Source organism: Phyllobates terribilis, unplaced genomic scaffold (genome assembly GCF_046119375.1).
Source record: "Phyllobates terribilis strain yellow unplaced genomic scaffold, ASM4611937v1 Scaffold_22__1_contigs__length_20350403, whole genome shotgun sequence".
Classification (NCBI taxonomy): domain Eukaryota; kingdom Metazoa; phylum Chordata; class Amphibia; order Anura; family Dendrobatidae; genus Phyllobates; species Phyllobates terribilis.
This window is the reverse complement of record NW_027362782.1, coordinates 14,540,258-14,558,270: the sequence shown is the minus strand read 5'-3', so window position 1 is coordinate 14,558,270 and position 18,013 is coordinate 14,540,258.

Sequence of the window (18,013 nt, the reverse complement as noted above, 5' to 3'; positions counted from 1 at the left end):
AAACAATGGAAGATTTCCGAAGCATTTTTAAAAGTCAGCGGAATTCCGAGAACAATGGAAGAGTTGTGAAGCATTTTTAAACGTCAGTGGAATTCCGTGAACAATGGAAGAGTTGTGAAGCATTTTTAACCGTCAGCGGAATTCCGAGAACAATGAAAAAGTTGCGAAGCATTATTAAACGTCAGCGGAATTCCGAGAACAATGGAAGAGTTCTGAAGCATTTTTAAGCGTCAGCGGAATTTTGAAAACAATGGAAGATTTCCGAAGCATTTTTAAACGTCAGTGGAATTCTGAGAACAATGGAAGAGTTCCGAAGCATTTTTAAACTTCAGCAGAATTCCGAAAACAATGGAAGAGTTCTGAAGCATTTTTAAACTTCAGCAGAATTCCGAGAGCAATGGAAGAGTTCCAAAGCATTTTAAAAGTTCAGCAGAATTCCGAGAACAATTGAAGAGTTCCGAAGCATTTTTAAACGTCAGCGGAATGCCGAGAACAATGCAAGATTTCCGAAGCATTTTTATATGTCAGCGGAATTCCGAGAACAATGGAAGAGTACCGAAGCATTTTTAAACTTCAGCGGAATTCTGAGAACAATGGAAGAGTTCCGAAGCATTTTTAAACGTCAGCAGAATTCCGAGAACAATGTAAGAGTTCTGAAGCATTTTTAAACTTCAGCAGAATTCCGAGAGCAATGGAAGAGTTCCGAAGCATTTTTAAACTTCAGCGGAATTCCGAGTACAATGTAAGAGATTTTAAGCATTTTTAAACTTCAGCGGAATTCCGCGAACAATGGTAGAGTTCCGAAGCATTTTTAAACGTCAGCAGAATTCCGAGAACAATGTAAGAGTTCTGAAGCATTTTTAAACTTCAGCAGAATTCCGAGAGCAATGGAAGAGTTCCAAAGCAATTTAAAAGTTCAACAGAATTCCGAGAACAATTGAAGAGTTCCGAAGCAATTTTAAACGTCAGCGGAATGCCGAGAACAATGCAAGATTTTCAAAGCATTTTTATATGTCAGCGGAATTCCGAGAACAATGGAAGAGTTCCGAAGCATTTTTAAACTTCAGCAGAATTCCGAGAACAATGGAAGAGTTTCGAAGCATTTTTAAACGTCAGCGGAATTCCGAGAACAATGAAAGAGTTGCGAAGCATTATTAAACGTCAGCGGAATTCCGAGAACAATGGAAGAGTTCTGAAGCATTTTTAAACTTCAGCAGAATTCCGAGAACAATGGAAGAGTTTCGAAGCATTTTTAAACTTCAACGGAATTCCGAGAACAATGGAAGAGTTCCGAAGCATTTTTAACTGTCAGCGGAATTCCGAGAACAATGAAAAAGTTGCGAAGCATTATTAAACGTCAGCGGAATTCCGAGAACAATGGAAGAGTTCTGAAGCATTTTTAAGCGTCAGCGGAATTTTGATATCAATGGAAGATTTCCGAAGCATTTTTAAATGCCAGCGGAATGCCGAGAACAATGCAAGATTTCCGAAGCATTTTTATATGTCAGCGGAATTCCGAGAACAATGGAAGAGTTCTGAAGCATTTTTAAACGTCAGCGGAATTTTGAAAACAATGGAAGATTTCCGAAGCATTTTTAAACGTCAGCGGAATTCCGAGAACAATGGAAGAGTTCCGAAGCATTTTTAAACTACAGCAGAATTCCGAGAACAATGGAAGAGTTCTGAAGCATTTTTAAACTTCAGCAGAATTCCGAGAGCAATGGAAGAGTTCCAAAGCATTTTAAAAGTTCGGCAGAATTCCGAGAACAATTGAAGAGTTCCGAAGCATTTTTAAACGTCAGCGGAATGCCGAGAACAATGCAAGATTTCCGAAACATTTTTATATGTCAGCGGAATTCCGAGAACAAAGGAAGAGTACCGAAGCATTTTTAAACGTCAGCGGAATTCAGAGAACAATGGAAGAGTTCCGAGGCATTTTTAAACGTCAGCAGAATTCCGAGAACAATGTAAGAGTTCTGAAGCATTTTTAAACTTCAGCAGAATTCCGAGAACAATGGAAGAGTTCTGAAGCATTTTTAAGCGTCAGCGGAATTTTGAAAACAATGGAAGATTTCCGAAGCATTTTTAAAAGTCAGCGGAATTCCGAGAACAATGGAAGAGTTGTGAAGCATTTTTAAACGTCAGTGGAATTCCGTGAACAATGGAAGAGTTGTGAAGCATTTTTAAACGTCAGCGGAATTCCGAGAACAATGGAAGAGTTCCGAAGCATTTTTAAAAGTCAGCGGAATTCCGAGAACAATGGAAGAGTTGTGAAGCATTTTTAAACGTCAGTGGAATTCCGTGAACAATGGAAGAGTTGTGAAGCATTTTTAAACGTCAGCGGAATTCCGAGAACAATGGAAGAGTTCTGAAGCATTTTTAAACTTCAGCAGAATTCCGAGAACAATGGAAGAGTTCCGAAGCATTTTTAAACGTCAGCGGAATGCCGAGAACAATGGAAGAGTTCCGAAGCATTTTTAAACATCAGCGGAATTCCGAGAACAATGAAAGAGTTGCGAAGCATTATTAAACGTCAGCGGAATTCCGAGAACAATGGAAGAGTTCTGAAGCATTTTTAAACGTTAGCGGAATTCCGAGTACAATGAAAGAGTTGCAAAGCATTATTAAACGTCAGCGGAATTCCGAGAACAATGGAAGAGTTCTGAAGCATTTTTAAGCGTCAGCGGAATTTTGAAAACAATGGAAGATTTCCGAAGCATTTTTAAACGTCAGTGGAATTCCGAGAACAATGAAAGAGTTGCGAAGCATTATTAAACGTCAGCGGAATTCCGAGAACAATGGAAGAGTTCCGAAGCATTTTTAAACTTCAGCAGAATTCCGAGAACAATGGAAGAGTTATGAAGCATTTTTAAACTTCAACGGAATTCCGAGAACAATGGTAGAGTTCCGAAGCATTTTTAAACGTCAGCAGAATTCCGAGAACAATGTAAGAGTTCTGAAGCATTTTTAAACTTCAGCAGAATTCCGAGAGCAATGGAAGAGTTCCAAAGCATTTTAAAAGTTCAACAGAATTCCGAGAACAATTGAAGAGTTCCGAAGCAATTTTAAACGTCAGCGGAATGCCGAGAACAATGCAAGATTTTCAAAGCATTTTTATATGTCAGCGGAATTCCGAGAACAATGGAAGAGTTCCGAAGCATTTTTAAACTTCAGCAGAATTCCGAGAACAATGGAAGAGTTTCGAAGCATTTTTAAACTTCAACGGAATTCCGAGAACAATGGAAGAGTTCCGAAGCATTTTTAAACGTCAGCAGAATTCCGAGAACAATGGAAGAGTTTCGAAGCATTTTTAAACTTCAACGGAATTCCGAGAACAATGGAAGAGTTCCGAAGCATTTTTAACCGTCAGCGGAATTCCGAGAACAATGAAAAAGTTGCGAAGCATTATTAAACGTCAGCGGAATTCCGAGAACAATGGAAGAGTTCTGAAGCATTTTTAAGCGTCAGCGGAATTTTGAAAACAATGGAAGATTTCCGAAGCATTTTTAAACGTCAGTGGAATTCTGAGAACAATGGAAGAGTTCCGAAGCATTTTTAAACTTCAGCAGAATTCCGAAAACAATGGAAGAGTTCTGAAGCATTTTTAAACTTCAGCAGAATTCCGAGAGCAATGGAAGAGTTCCAAAGCATTTTAAAAGTTCAGCAGAATTCCGAGAACAATTGAAGAGTTCCGAAGCATTTTTAAACGTCAGCGGAATGCCGAGAACAATGCAAGATTTCCGAAGCATTTTTATATGTCAGCGGAATTCCGAGAACAATGGAAGAGTACCGAAGCATTTTAAAACGTCAGCGGAATTCCGAGAACAATGGAAGAGTTCTGAAGCATTTTTAAACGTCAGCGGAATTTTGAAAACAATGGAAGATTTCCGAAGCATTTTTAAACGCCAGCGGAATTCCGAGAACAATGGAAGAGTTCCGAAGCATTTTTAAACTACAGCAGAATTCCGAGAACAATGGAAGAGTTCCAAAGCATTTTAAAAGTTCGGCAGAATTCCGAGAACAATTGAAGAGTTCCGAAGCATTTTTAAATGTCAGCGGAATGCCGAGAACAATGCAAGATTTCCGAAGCATTTTTATATGTCAGCGGAATTCCGAGAACAATGGAAGAGTTTAGAAGCATTTTTAAACTTCAACAGAATTCCGAGAACAATGGAAGAGTTCCGAAGCATTTTTAAACATCAGCGGAATTCCGAGAACAATGAAAGAGTTGCGAAGCATTATTAAACGTCAGCGGAATTCCGAGAACAATGGAAGAGTTCTGAAGCATTTTTAAACTTCAGCAGAATTCCCAGAACAATGGAAGAGTTTCGAAGCATTTTTAAACTTCAACGGAATTCCGAGAACAATGGAAGAGTTCCGAAGCATTTTTAAACGTTAGCGGAATTCCGAGTACAATGAAAGAGTTGCGAAGCATTATTAAACGTCAGCGGAATTCCGAGAACAATGGAAGAGTTCTGAAGCATTTTTAAGCGTCAGCGGAATTTTGAAAACAATGGAAGATTTCCGAAGCATTTTTAAACGTTAGCGGAATTCTGAGAACAATGGAAAAGTTCCGAAGCATTTTTAAACTTCAGCAGAATTCCGAGAACAATGGAAGAGTTTCAAAGTATTTTTAAACTTCAACGGAATTCCGAGAACAATGGAAGAGTTCCGAAGCATTTTTAAACTTCAGCAGAATTCCGAGAACAATGGAAGAGTTCCGAAGCATTTTTAAACTTCAGCAGAATTCCGAGAGCAATGGAAGAGTTCCAAAGCATTTTTAAACGTCAGCGGAATTCTGAGAACAATGGAAGAGTTACGTAGCATTTTTAAACTTCAGCAGAATTCCGAGAACAATGGAAGAGTTCCGAAGCATTTTTAAACTTCAGCTGAATTCTGAGAACAATGGAAGAGTTCCGAAGCATTTTTAAACGTCAGCAGAATTCCGAGAACAATGCAAGATTTCCGAAGCATTTTTATATGTCAGCGGAATTCCGAGAACAATGGAAGAGTACCGAAGCATTTTTAAACTTCAGCGGAATTCTGAGAACAATGGAAGAGTTCCGAAGCATTTTTAAACGTCAGCAGAATTCCGAGAACAATGTAAGAGTTCTGAAGCATTTTTAAACTTCAGCAGAATTCCGAGAGCAATGGAAGAGTTCCGAAGCATTTTTAAACTTCAGCGGAATTCCGAGTACAATGTAAGAGATTTTAAGCATTTTTAAACTTCAGCAGAATTCCGAGAGCAATGGAAGAGTTCCAAAGCAATTTAAAAGTTCAACAGAATTCCGAGAACAATTGAAGAGTTCCGAAGCAATTTTAAACGTCAGCGGAATGCCGAGAACAATGCAAGATTTTCAAAGCATTTTTATATGTCAGCGGAATTCCGAGAACAATGGAAGAGTTCCGAAGCATTTTTAAACTTCAGCAGAATTCCGAGAACAATGGAAGAGTTTCGAAGCATTTTTAAACGTCAGCGGAATTCCGAGAACAATGAAAGAGTTGCGAAGCATTATTAAACGTCAGCGGAATTCCGAGAACAATGGAAGAGTTCTGAAGCATTTTTAAACTTCAGCAGAATTCCGAGAACAATGGAAGAGTTTCGAAGCATTTTTAAACTTCAACGGAATTCCGAGAACAATGGAAGAGTTCCGAAGCATTTTTAACTGTCAGCGGAATTCCGAGAACAATGAAAAAGTTGCGAAGCATTATTAAACGTCAGCGGAATTCCGAGAACAATGGAAGAGTTCTGAAGCATTTTTAAGCGTCAGCGGAATTTTGATATCAATGGAAGATTTCCGAAGCATTTTTAAATGTCAGCGGAATGCCGAGAACAATGCAAGATTTCCGAAGCATTTTTATATGTCAGCGGAATTCCGAGAACAATGGAAGAGTTCTGAAGCATTTTTAAACGTCAGCGGAATTTTGAAAACAATGGAAGATTTCCGAAGCATTTTTAAACGTCAGCGGAATTCCGAGAACAATGGAAGAGTTCCGAAGCATTTTTAAACTACAGCAGAATTCCGAGAACAATGGAAGAGTTCTGAAGCATTTTTAAACTTCAGCAGAATTCCGAGAGCAATGGAAGAGTTCCAAAGCATTTTAAAAGTTCGGCAGAATTCCGAGAACAATTGAAGAGTTCCGAAGCATTTTTAAACGTCAGCGGAATGCCGAGAACAATGCAAGATTTCCGAAGCATTTTTATATGTCAGCGGAATTCCGAGAACAAAGGAAGAGTACCGAAGCATTTTTAAACGTCAGCGGAATTCAGAGAACAATGGAAGAGTTCCGAGGCATTTTTAAACGTCAGCAGAATTCCGAGAACAATGTAAGAGTTCTGAAGCATTTTTAAACTTCAGCAGAATTCCGAGAACAATGGAAGAGTTCTGAAGCATTTTTAAGCGTCAGCGGAATTTTGAAAACAATGGAAGATTTCCGAAGCATTTTTAAAAGTCAGCGGAATTCCGAGAACAATGGAAGAGTTGTGAAGCATTTTTAAACGTCAGTGGAATTCCGTGAACAATGGAAGAGTTGTGAAGCATTTTTAAACGTCAGCGGAATTCCGAGAACAATGGAAGAGTTCCGAAGCATTTTTAAACATCAGCAGAATTCTGAGAACAATGGAATAGTTCTGAAGCATTTTTAAACGTCAGCGGAATTTTGAAAACAATGGAAGATTTCCGAAGCATTTTTAAACGTCAGCGGAATTCTGAGAACAATGGAAGAGTTCTGAAGCATTTTTAAACTTCAGCAGAATTCCGAGAACAATGGAAGAGTTCCGAAGCATTTTTAAACGTCAGCGGAATGCCGAGAACAATGCAAGATTTCCGAAGCATTTTTATATGTCAGCGGAATTCCGAGAACAATGGAAGAGTTTAGAAGCATTTTTAAACTTCAACAGAATTCCGAGAACAATGGAAGAGTTCCGAAGCATTTTTAAACATCAGCGGAATTCCGAGAACAATGAAAGAGTTGCAAAGCATTATTAAACGTCAGCGGAATTCCGAGAACAATGGAAGAGTTCTGAAGCATTTTTAAACGTTAGCGGAATTCCGAGTACAATGAAAGAGTTGCAAAGCATTATTAAACGTCAGCGGAATTCCGAGAACAATGGAAGAGTTCTGAAGCATTTTTAAGCGTCAGCGGAATTTTGATATCAATGGAAGATTTCCGAAGCATTTTTAAATGTCAGCGGAATGCCGAGAACAATGCAAGATTTCCGAAGCATTTTTATATGTCAGCGGAATTCCGAGAACAATGGAAGAGTTCTGAAGCATTTTTAAACGTCAGCGGAATTCCGAGAACAATGGAAGAGTTGTGAAGCATTTTTAAACGTCAGCGGAATTCCGAGAACAATGGAAGAGTTCCGAAGCATTTTTAAAAGTCAGCGGAATTCCGAGAACAATGGAAGAGTTGTGAAGCATTTTTAAACGTCAGTGGAATTCCGTGAACAATGGAAGAGTTGTGAAGCATTTTTAAACGTCAGCGGAATTCCGAGAACAATGGAAGAGTTCTGAAGCATTTTTAAACTTCAGCAGAATTCCGAGAACAATGGAAGAGTTCCGAAGCATTTTTAAACGTCAGCGGAATGCCGAGAACAATGGAAGAGTTCCGAAGCATTTTTAAACATCAGCGGAATTCCGAGAACAATGAAAGAGTTGCGAAGCATTATTAAACGTCAGCGGAATTCCGAGAACAATGGAAGAGTTCTGAAGCATTTTTAAACGTTAGCGGAATTCCGAGTACAATGAAAGAGTTGCAAAGCATTATTAAACGTCAGCGGAATTCCGAGAACAATGGAAGAGTTCTGAAGCATTTTTAAGCGTCAGCGGAATTTTGAAAACAATGGAAGATTTCCGAAGCATTTTTAAACGTCAGTGGAATTCCGAGAACAATGAAAGAGTTGCGAAGCATTATTAAACGTCAGCGGAATTCCGAGAACAATGGAAGAGTTCCGAAGCATTTTTAAACTTCAGCAGAATTCCGAGAACAATGGAAGAGTTATGAAGTATTTTTAAACTTCAACGGAATTCCGAGAACAATGGTAGAGTTCCGAAGCATTTTTAAACGTCAGCAGAATTCCGAGAACAATGTAAGAGTTCTGAAGCATTTTTAAACTTCAGCAGAATTCCGAGAGCAATGGAAGAGTTCCAAAGCATTTTAAAAGTTCAACAGAATTCCGAGAACAATTGAAGAGTTCCGAAGCAATTTTAAACGTCAGCGGAATGCCGAGAACAATGCAAGATTTTCAAAGCATTTTTATATGTCAGCGGAATTCCGAGAACAATGGAAGAGTTCCGAAGCATTTTTAAACTTCAGCAGAATTCCGAGAACAATGGAAGAGTTTCGAAGCATTTTTAAACTTCAACGGAATTCCGAGAACAATGGAAGATATCCGAAGCATTTTTAAACGTCAGCAGAATTCCGAGAACAATGGAAGAGTTTCGAAGCATTTTTAAACTTCAACGGAATTCCGAGAACAATGGAAGAGTTCCGAAGCATTTTTAACCGTCAGCGGAATTCCGAGAACAATGAAAAAGTTGCGAAGCATTATTAAACGTCAGCGGAATTCCGAGAACAATGGAAGAGTTCTGAAGCATTTTTAAGCGTCAGCGGAATTTTGAAAACAATGGAAGATTTCCGAAGCATTTTTAAACGTCAGTGGAATTCTGAGAACAATGGAAGAGTTCCGAAGCATTTTTAAACTTCAGCAGAATTCCGAAAACAATGGAAGAGTTCTGAAGCATTTTTAAACTTCAGCAGAATTCCGAGAGCAATGGAAGAGTTCCAAAGCATTTTAAAAGTTCAGCAGAATTCCGAGAACAATTGAAGAGTTCCGAAGCATTTTTAAACGTCAGCGGAATGCCGAGAACAATGCAAGATTTCCGAAGCATTTTTATATGTCAGCGGAATTCCGAGAACAATGGAAGAGTACCGAAGCATTTTAAAACGTCAGCGGAATTCCGAGAACAATGGAAGAGTTCTGAAGCATTTTTAAACGTCAGCGGAATTTTGAAAACAATGGAAGATTTCCGAAGCATTTTTAAACGCCAGCGGAATTCCGAGAACAATGGAAGAGTTCCGAAGCATTTTTAAACTACAGCAGAATTCCGAGAACAATGGAAGAGTTCCAAAGCATTTTAAAAGTTCGGCAGAATTCCGAGAACAATTGAAGAGTTCCGAAGCATTTTTAAATGTCAGCGGAATGCCGAGAACAATGCAAGATTTCCGAAGCATTTTTATATGTCAGCGGAATTCCGAGAACAATGGAAGAGTTTAGAAGCATTTTTAAACTTCAACAGAATTCCGAGAACAATGGAAGAGTTCCGAAGCATTTTTAAACATCAGCGGAATTCCGAGAACAATGAAAGAGTTGCGAAGCATTATTAAACGTCAGCGGAATTCCGAGAACAATGGAAGAGTTCTGAAGCATTTTTAAACTTCAGCAGAATTCCCAGAACAATGGAAGAGTTTCGAAGCATTTTTAAACTTCAACGGAATTCCGAGAACAATGGAAGAGTTCCGAAGCATTTTTAAACGTTAGCGGAATTCCGAGTACAATGAAAGAGTTGCGAAGCATTATTAAACGTCAGCGGAATTCCGAGAACAATGGAAGAGTTCTGAAGCATTTTTAAGCGTCAGCGGAATTTTGAAAACAATGGAAGATTTCCGAAGCATTTTTAAACGTTAGCGGAATTCTGAGAACAATGGAAAAGTTCCGAAGCATTTTTAAACTTCAGCAGAATTCCGAGAACAATGGAAGAGTTTCAAAGTATTTTTAAACTTCAACGGAATTCCGAGAACAATGGAAGAGTTCCGAAGCATTTTTAAACTTCAGCAGAATTCCGAGAACAATGGAAGAGTTCCGAAGCATTTTTAAACTTCAGCAGAATTCCGAGAGCAATGGAAGAGTTCCAAAGCATTTTTAAACGTCAGCGGAATTCTGAGAACAATGGAAGAGTTACGTAGCATTTTTAAACTTCAGCAGAATTCCGAGAACAATGGAAGAGTTCCGAAGCATTTTTAAACTTCAGCTGAATTCTGAGAACAATGGAAGAGTTCCGAAGCATTTTTAAACGTCAGCAGAATTCCGAGAACAATGCAAGATTTCCGAAGCATTTTTATATGTCAGCGGAATTCCGAGAACAATGGAAGAGTACCGAAGCATTTTTAAACTTCAGCGGAATTCTGAGAACAATGGAAGAGTTCCGAAGCATTTTTAAACGTCAGCAGAATTCCGAGAACAATGTAAGAGTTCTGAAGCATTTTTAAACTTCAGCAGAATTCCGAGAGCAATGGAAGAGTTCCGAAGCATTTTTAAACTTCAGCGGAATTCCGAGTACAATGTAAGAGATTTTAAGCATTTTTAAACTTCAGCAGAATTCCGAGAGCAATGGAAGAGTTCCAAAGCAATTTAAAAGTTCAACAGAATTCCGAGAACAATTGAAGAGTTCCGAAGCAATTTTAAACGTCAGCGGAATGCCGAGAACAATGCAAGATTTTCAAAGCATTTTTATATGTCAGCGGAATTCCGAGAACAATGGAAGAGTTCCGAAGCATTTTTAAACTTCAGCAGAATTCCGAGAACAATGGAAGAGTTTCGAAGCATTTTTAAACGTCAGCGGAATTCCGAGAACAATGAAAGAGTTGCGAAGCATTATTAAACGTCAGCGGAATTCCGAGAACAATGGAAGAGTTCTGAAGCATTTTTAAACTTCAGCAGAATTCCGAGAACAATGGAAGAGTTTCGAAGCATTTTTAAACTTCAACGGAATTCCGAGAACAATGGAAGAGTTCCGAAGCATTTTTAACTGTCAGCGGAATTCCGAGAACAATGAAAAAGTTGCGAAGCATTATTAAACGTCAGCGGAATTCCGAGAACAATGGAAGAGTTCTGAAGCATTTTTAAGCGTCAGCGGAATTTTGATATCAATGGAAGATTTCCGAAGCATTTTTAAATGTCAGCGGAATGCCGAGAACAATGCAAGATTTCCGAAGCATTTTTATATGTCAGCGGAATTCCGAGAACAATGGAAGAGTTCTGAAGCATTTTTAAACGTCAGCGGAATTTTGAAAACAATGGAAGATTTCCGAAGCATTTTTAAACGTCAGCGGAATTCCGAGAACAATGGAAGAGTTCCGAAGCATTTTTAAACTACAGCAGAATTCCGAGAACAATGGAAGAGTTCTGAAGCATTTTTAAACTTCAGCAGAATTCCGAGAGCAATGGAAGAGTTCCAAAGCATTTTAAAAGTTCGGCAGAATTCCGAGAACAATTGAAGAGTTCCGAAGCATTTTTAAACGTCAGCGGAATGCCGAGTACAATGCAAGATTTCCGAAGCATTTTTATATGTCAGCGGAATTCCGAGAACAAAGGAAGAGTACCGAAGCATTTTTAAACGTCAGCGGAATTCAGAGAACAATGGAAGAGTTCCGAGGCATTTTTAAACGTCAGCAGAATTCCGAGAACAATGTAAGAGTTCTGAAGCATTTTTAAACTTCAGCAGAATTCCGAGAACAATGGAAGAGTTCTGAAGCATTTTTAAGCGTCAGCGGAATTTTGAAAACAATGGAAGATTTCCGAAGCATTTTTAAAAGTCAGCGGAATTCCGAGAACAATGGAAGAGTTGTGAAGCATTTTTAAACGTCAGTGGAATTCCGTGAACAATGGAAGAGTTGTGAAGCATTTTTAAACGTCAGCGGAATTCCGAGAACAATGGAAGAGTTCCGAAGCATTTTTAAACATCAGCAGAATTCTGAGAACAATGGAATAGTTCTGAAGCATTTTTAAACGTCAGCGGAATTTTGAAAACAATGGAAGATTTCCGAAGCATTTTTAAACGTCAGCGGAATTCTGAGAACAATGGAAGAGTTCTGAAGCATTTTTAAACTTCAGCAGAATTCCGAGAACAATGGAAGAGTTCCGAAGCATTTTTAAACGTCAGCGGAATGCCGAGAACAATGCAAGATTTCCGAAGCATTTTTATATGTCAGCGGAATTCCGAGAACAATGGAAGAGTTTAGAAGCATTTTTAAACTTCAACAGAATTCCGAGAACAATGGAAGAGTTCCGAAGCATTTTTAAACATCAGCGGAATTCCGAGAACAATGAAAGAGTTGCAAAGCATTATTAAACGTCAGCGGAATTCCGAGAACAATGGAAGAGTTCTGAAGCATTTTTAAACGTTAGCGGAATTCCGAGTACAATGAAAGAGTTGCAAAGCATTATTAAACGTCAGCGGAATTCCGAGAACAATGGAAGAGTTCTGAAGCATTTTTAAGCGTCAGCGGAATTTTGATATCAATGGAAGATTTCCGAAGCATTTTTAAATGTCAGCGGAATGCCGAGAACAATGCAAGATTTCCGAAGCATTTTTATATGTCAGCGGAATTCCGAGAACAATGGAAGAGTTCTGAAGCATTTTTAAACGTCAGCGGAATTTTGAAAACAATGGAAGATTTCCGAAGCATTTTTAAACGTCAGCGGAATTCCGAGAACAATGGAAGAGTTCCGAAGCATTTTTAAACTACAGCAGAATTCCGAGAACAATGGAAGAGTTCTGAAGCATTTTTAAACTTCAGCAGAATTCCGAGAGCAATGGAAGAGTTCCAAAGCATTTTAAAAGTTCGGCAGAATTCCGAGAACAATTGAAGAGTTCCGAAGCATTTTTAAACGTCAGCGGAATGCCGAGAACAATGCAAGATTTCCGAAGCATTTTTATATGTCAGCGGAATTCCGAGAACAAAGGAAGAGTACCGAAGCATTTTTAAACGTCAGCGGAATTCAGAGAACAATGGAAGAGTTCCGAGGCATTTTTAAACGTCAGCAGAATTCCGAGAACAATGTAAGAGTTCTGAAGCATTTTTAAACTTCAGCAGAATTCCGAGAACAATGGAAGAGTTCTGAAGCATTTTTAAGCGTCAGCGGAATTTTGAAAACAATGGAAGATTTCCGAAGCATTTTTAAAAGTCAGCGGAATTCCGAGAACAATGGAAGAGTTGTGAAGCATTTTTAAACGTCAGTGGAATTCCGTGAACAATGGAAGAGTTGTGAAGCATTTTTAAACGTCAGCGGAATTCCGAGAACAATGGAAGAGTTCCGAAGCATTTTTAAACGTCAGCAGAATTCTGAGAACAATGGAATAGTTCTGAAGCATTTTTAAACGTCAGCGGAATTTTGAAAACAATGGAAGATTTCCGAAGCATTTTTAAACGTCAGCGGAATTCTGAGAACAATGGAAGAGTTCTGAAGCATTTTTAAACTTCAGCAGAATTCCGAGAACAATGGAAGAGTTCCGAAGCATTTTTAAACGTCAGCGGAATGCCGAGAACAATGCAAGATTTCCGAAGCATTTTTATATGTCAGCGGAATTCCGAGAACAATGGAAGAGTTTAGAAGCATTTTTAAACTTCAACAGAATTCCGAGAACAATGGAAGAGTTCCGAAGCATTTTTAAACATCAGCGGAATTCCGAGAACAATGAAAGAGTTGCAAAGCATTATTAAACGTCAGCGGAATTCCGAGAACAATGGAAGAGTTCTGAAGCATTTTTAAACGTTAGCGGAATTCCGAGTACAATGAAAGAGTTGCAAAGCATTATTAAACGTCAGCGGAATTCCGAGAACAATGGAAGAGTTCTGAAGCATTTTTAAGCGTCAGCGGAATTTTGAAAACAATGGAAGATTTCCGAAGCATTTTTAAACGTCAGTGGAATTCCGAGAACAATGAAAGAGTTGCGAAGCATTATTAAACGTCAGCGGAATTCCGAGAACAATGGAAGAGTTCCGAAGCATTTTTAAACTTCAGCAGAATTGCGAGAACAATGGAAGAGTTATGAAGCATTTTTAAACTTCAACGGAATTCCGAGAACAATGGTAGAGTTCCGAAGCATTTTTAAACGTCAGCAGAATTCCGAGAACAATGTAAGAGTTCTGAAGCATTTTTAAACTTCAGCAGAATTCCGAGAGCAATGGAAGAGTTCCAAAGCATTTTAAAAGTTCAACAGAATTCCGAGAACAATTGAAGAGTTCCGAAGCAATTTTAAACGTCAGCGGAATGCCGAGAACAATGCAAGATTTTCAAAGCATTTTTATATGTCAGCGGAATTCCGAGAACAATGGAAGAGTTCCGAAGCATTTTTAAACTTCAACGGAATTCCGAGAACAATGGAAGAGTTCCGAAGCATTTTTAAACGTCAGCAGAATTACGAGATCAATGGAAGAGTTTCGAAGCATTTTTAAACTTCAACGGAATTCCGAGAACAATCGAAGAGTTCCGAAGCATTTTTAACCGTCAGCGGAATTCCGAGAACAATGAAAAAGTTGCGAAGCATTATTAAACGTCAGCGGAATTCCGAGAACAATGGAAGAGTTCTGAAGCATTTTTAAGCGTCAGCGGAATTTTGAAAACAATGGAAGATTTCCGAAGCATTTTTAAACGTCAGTGGAATTCTGAGAACAATGGAAGAGTTCCGAAGCATTTTTAAACTTCAGCAGAATTCCGAAAACAATGGAAGAGTTCTGAAGCATTTTTAAACTTCAGCAGAATTCCGAGAGCAATGGAAGAGTTCCAAAGCATTTTAAAAGTTCAGCAGAATTCCGAGAACAATTGAAGAATTCCGAAGCATTTTTAAACGTCAGCGGAATGCCGAGAACAATGCAAGATTTCCGAAGCATTTTTATATGTCAGCGGAATTCCGAGAACAATGGAAGAGTACCGAAGCATTTTTAAACGTCAGCGGAATTCTGAGAACAATGGAAGAGTTCCGAAGCATTTTTAAACTTCAGCAGAATTCCGAGAATAATGGAAGAGTTCCAAAGCATTTTTAAACGTCAGCGGAATTCCGAGAACAATGGAAGAGTTCTGAAGCATTTTTAAACGTCAGCGGAATTTTGAAAACAATGGAAGATTTCCGAAGCATTTTTAAACGTCAGCGGAATTCCGAGAACAATGGAAGAGTTCCGAAGCATTTTAAAACGTCAGCGGAATTCCGAGAACAATGGAAGAGTTCTGAAGCATTTTTAAACGTCAGCGGAATTTTGAAAACAATGGAAGATTTCCGAAGCATTTTTAAACGTCAGCGGAATTCCGAGAACAATGGAAGAGTTCCGAAGCATTTTTAAACTACAGCAGAATTCCGAGAACAATGGAAGAGTTCCAAAGCATTTTAAAAGTTCGGCAGAATTCCGAGAACAATTGAAGAGTTCCGAAGCATTTTTAAATGTCAGCGGAATGCCGAGAACAATGCAAGATTTCCGAAGCATTTTTATATGTCAGCGGAATTCCGAGAACAATGGAAGAGTTTAGAAGCATTTTTAAACTTCAACAGAATTCCGAGAACAATGGAAGAGTTCCGAAGCATTTTTAAACATCAGCGGAATTCCGAGAACAATGAAAGAGTTGCGAAGCATTATTAAACGTCAGCGGAATTCCGAGAACAATGGAAGAGTTCTGAAGCATTTTTAAACTTCAGCAGAATTCCCAGAACAATGGAAGAGTTTCGAAGCATTTTTAAACTTCAACGGAATTCCGAGAACAATGGAAGAGTTCCGAAGCATTTTTAAACGTTAGCGGAATTCCGAGTACAATGAAAGAGTTGCGAAGCATTATTAAACGTCAGCGGAATTCCGAGAACAATGGAAGAGTTCTGAAGCATTTTTAAGCGTCAGCGGAATTTTGAAAACAATGGAAGATTTCCGAAGCATTTTTAAACGTTAGCGGAATTCTGAGAACAATGGAAGAGTTCCGAAGCATTTTTAAACTTCAGCAGAATTCCGAGAACAATGGAAGAGTTTCGAAGTATTTTTAAACTTCAACGGAATTCCGAGAACAATGGAAGAGTTCCGAAGCATTTTTAAACTTCAGCAGAATTCCGAGAGCAATGGAAGAGTTCCAAAGCATTTTTAAACGTCAGCGGAATTCTGAGAACAATGGAAGAGTTACGTAGCATTTTTAAACTTCAGCAGAATTCCGAGAACAATGGAAGAGTTCCGAAGCATTTTTAAACTTCAGCTGAATTCTGAGAACAATGGAAGAGTTCCGAAGCATTTTTAAACGTTAGCGGAATTCCGAGTACAATGAAAGAGTTGCGAAGCATTATTAAACGTCAGCGGAATTCCGAGAACAATGGAAGAGTTCTGAAGCATTTTTAAGCGTCAGCGGAATTTTGAAAACAATGGAAGATTTCCGAAGCATTTTTAAACGTTAGCGGAATTCTGAGAACAATGGAAGAGTTCCGAAGCATTTTTAAACTTCAGCAGAATTCCGAGAACAATGGAAGAGTTTCGAAGTATTTTTAAACTTCAACGGAATTCCGAGAACAATGGAAGAGTTCCGAAGCATTTTTAAACTTCAGCAGAATTCCGAGAGCAATGGAAGAGTTCCAAAGCATTTTTAAACGTCAGCGGAATTCTGAGAACAATGGAAGAGTTACGTAGCATTTTTAAACTTCAGCAGAATTCCGAGAACAATGGAAGAGTTCCGAAGCATTTTTAAACTTCAGCTGAATTCTGAGAACAATGGAAGAGTTCCGAAGCATTTTTAAACGTCAGCAGAATTCCGAGAACAATGTAAGAGTTCTGAAACATTTTTAAACTTCAGCAGAATTCCGAGAGCAATGGAAGAGTTCCGAAGCATTTTTAAACGTCAGCGGAATGCCGAGAACAATGCAAGATTTCCGAAGCATTTTTATATGTCAGCAGAATTCCGAGAACAATGGAAGAGTTGCGAAGCATTATTAAACGTCAGCAGAATTCCGAGAACAATGGAAGAGTTCTGAAGCATTTTTAAGCGTCAGCGGAATTTTGAAAACAATGGAAGATTTCCGAAGCATTTTTAAAAGTCAGCGGAATTCCGAGAACAATGGAAGAGTTGTGAAGCATTTTTAAACGTCAGCGGAATTCCGAGAACAATGGAAGAGTTGTGAAGCATTTTTAAACGTCAGCGGAATTCCGAGAACAATGGAAGAGTTCTGAAGCATTTTTAAACGTCAGCAGAATTCTGAGAACAATGGAATAGTTCTGAAGCATTTTTAAACGTCAGCGGAATTTTGAAAACAATGGAAGATTTCCGAAGCATTTTTAAACGTCAGCGGAATTCTGAGAACAATGGAAGAGTTCTGAAGCATTTTTAAACTTCAGCAGAATTCCGAGAACAATGGAAGAGTTCCGAAGCATTTTTAAACTTCAGCGGAATTCCGAGTACAATGTAAGAGATTTTAAGCATTTTTAAATTTCAGCGGAATTCCGAGAACAATAGAAGAGTTCCGAAGCATTTTTAAAATTCACACGAATTCCGAGAACAATGGAAGAGTTGCGAAGCATTATTAAGCGTCAGCGGAATTCCGAGAACAATGGAAGAGTTCTGAAGCATTTTTAAACTTCAGCAGAATTCCCAGAACAATGGAAGAGTTTTGAAGCATTTTTAAACTTCAACGGAATTCCGAGAACAATGGAAGAGTTCCGAAGCATTTTTAAACGTTAGCGGAATTCCGAGTACAATGAAAGAGTTGCGAAGCATTATTAAACGTCAGCGGAATTCCGAGAACAATGGAAGAGTTCTGAAGCATTTTTAAGCGTCAGCGGAATTTTGAAAACAATGGAAAATTTCCGAAGCATTTTTAAACGTTAGCGGAATTCTGAGAACAATGGAAGAGTTCCGAAGCATTTTTAAACTTCAGCAGAATTCCGAGAACAATGGAAGAGTTTCGAAGTATTTTTAAACTTCAACGGAATTCCGAGAACAATGGAAGAGTTCCGAAGCATTTTTAAACTTCAGCAGAATTCCGAGAACAATGGAAGAGTTCCGAAGCATTTTTAAACTTCAGCAGAATTCCGAGAGCAATGGAAGAGTTCCAAAGCATTTTTAAACGTCAGCGGAATTCTGAGAACAATGGAAGAGTTACGTAGCATTTTTAAACTTCAGCAGAATTCCGAGAACAATGGAAGAGTTCCGAAGCATTTTTAAACTTCAGCTGAATTCTGAGAACAATGGAAGAGTTCCGAAGCATTTTTA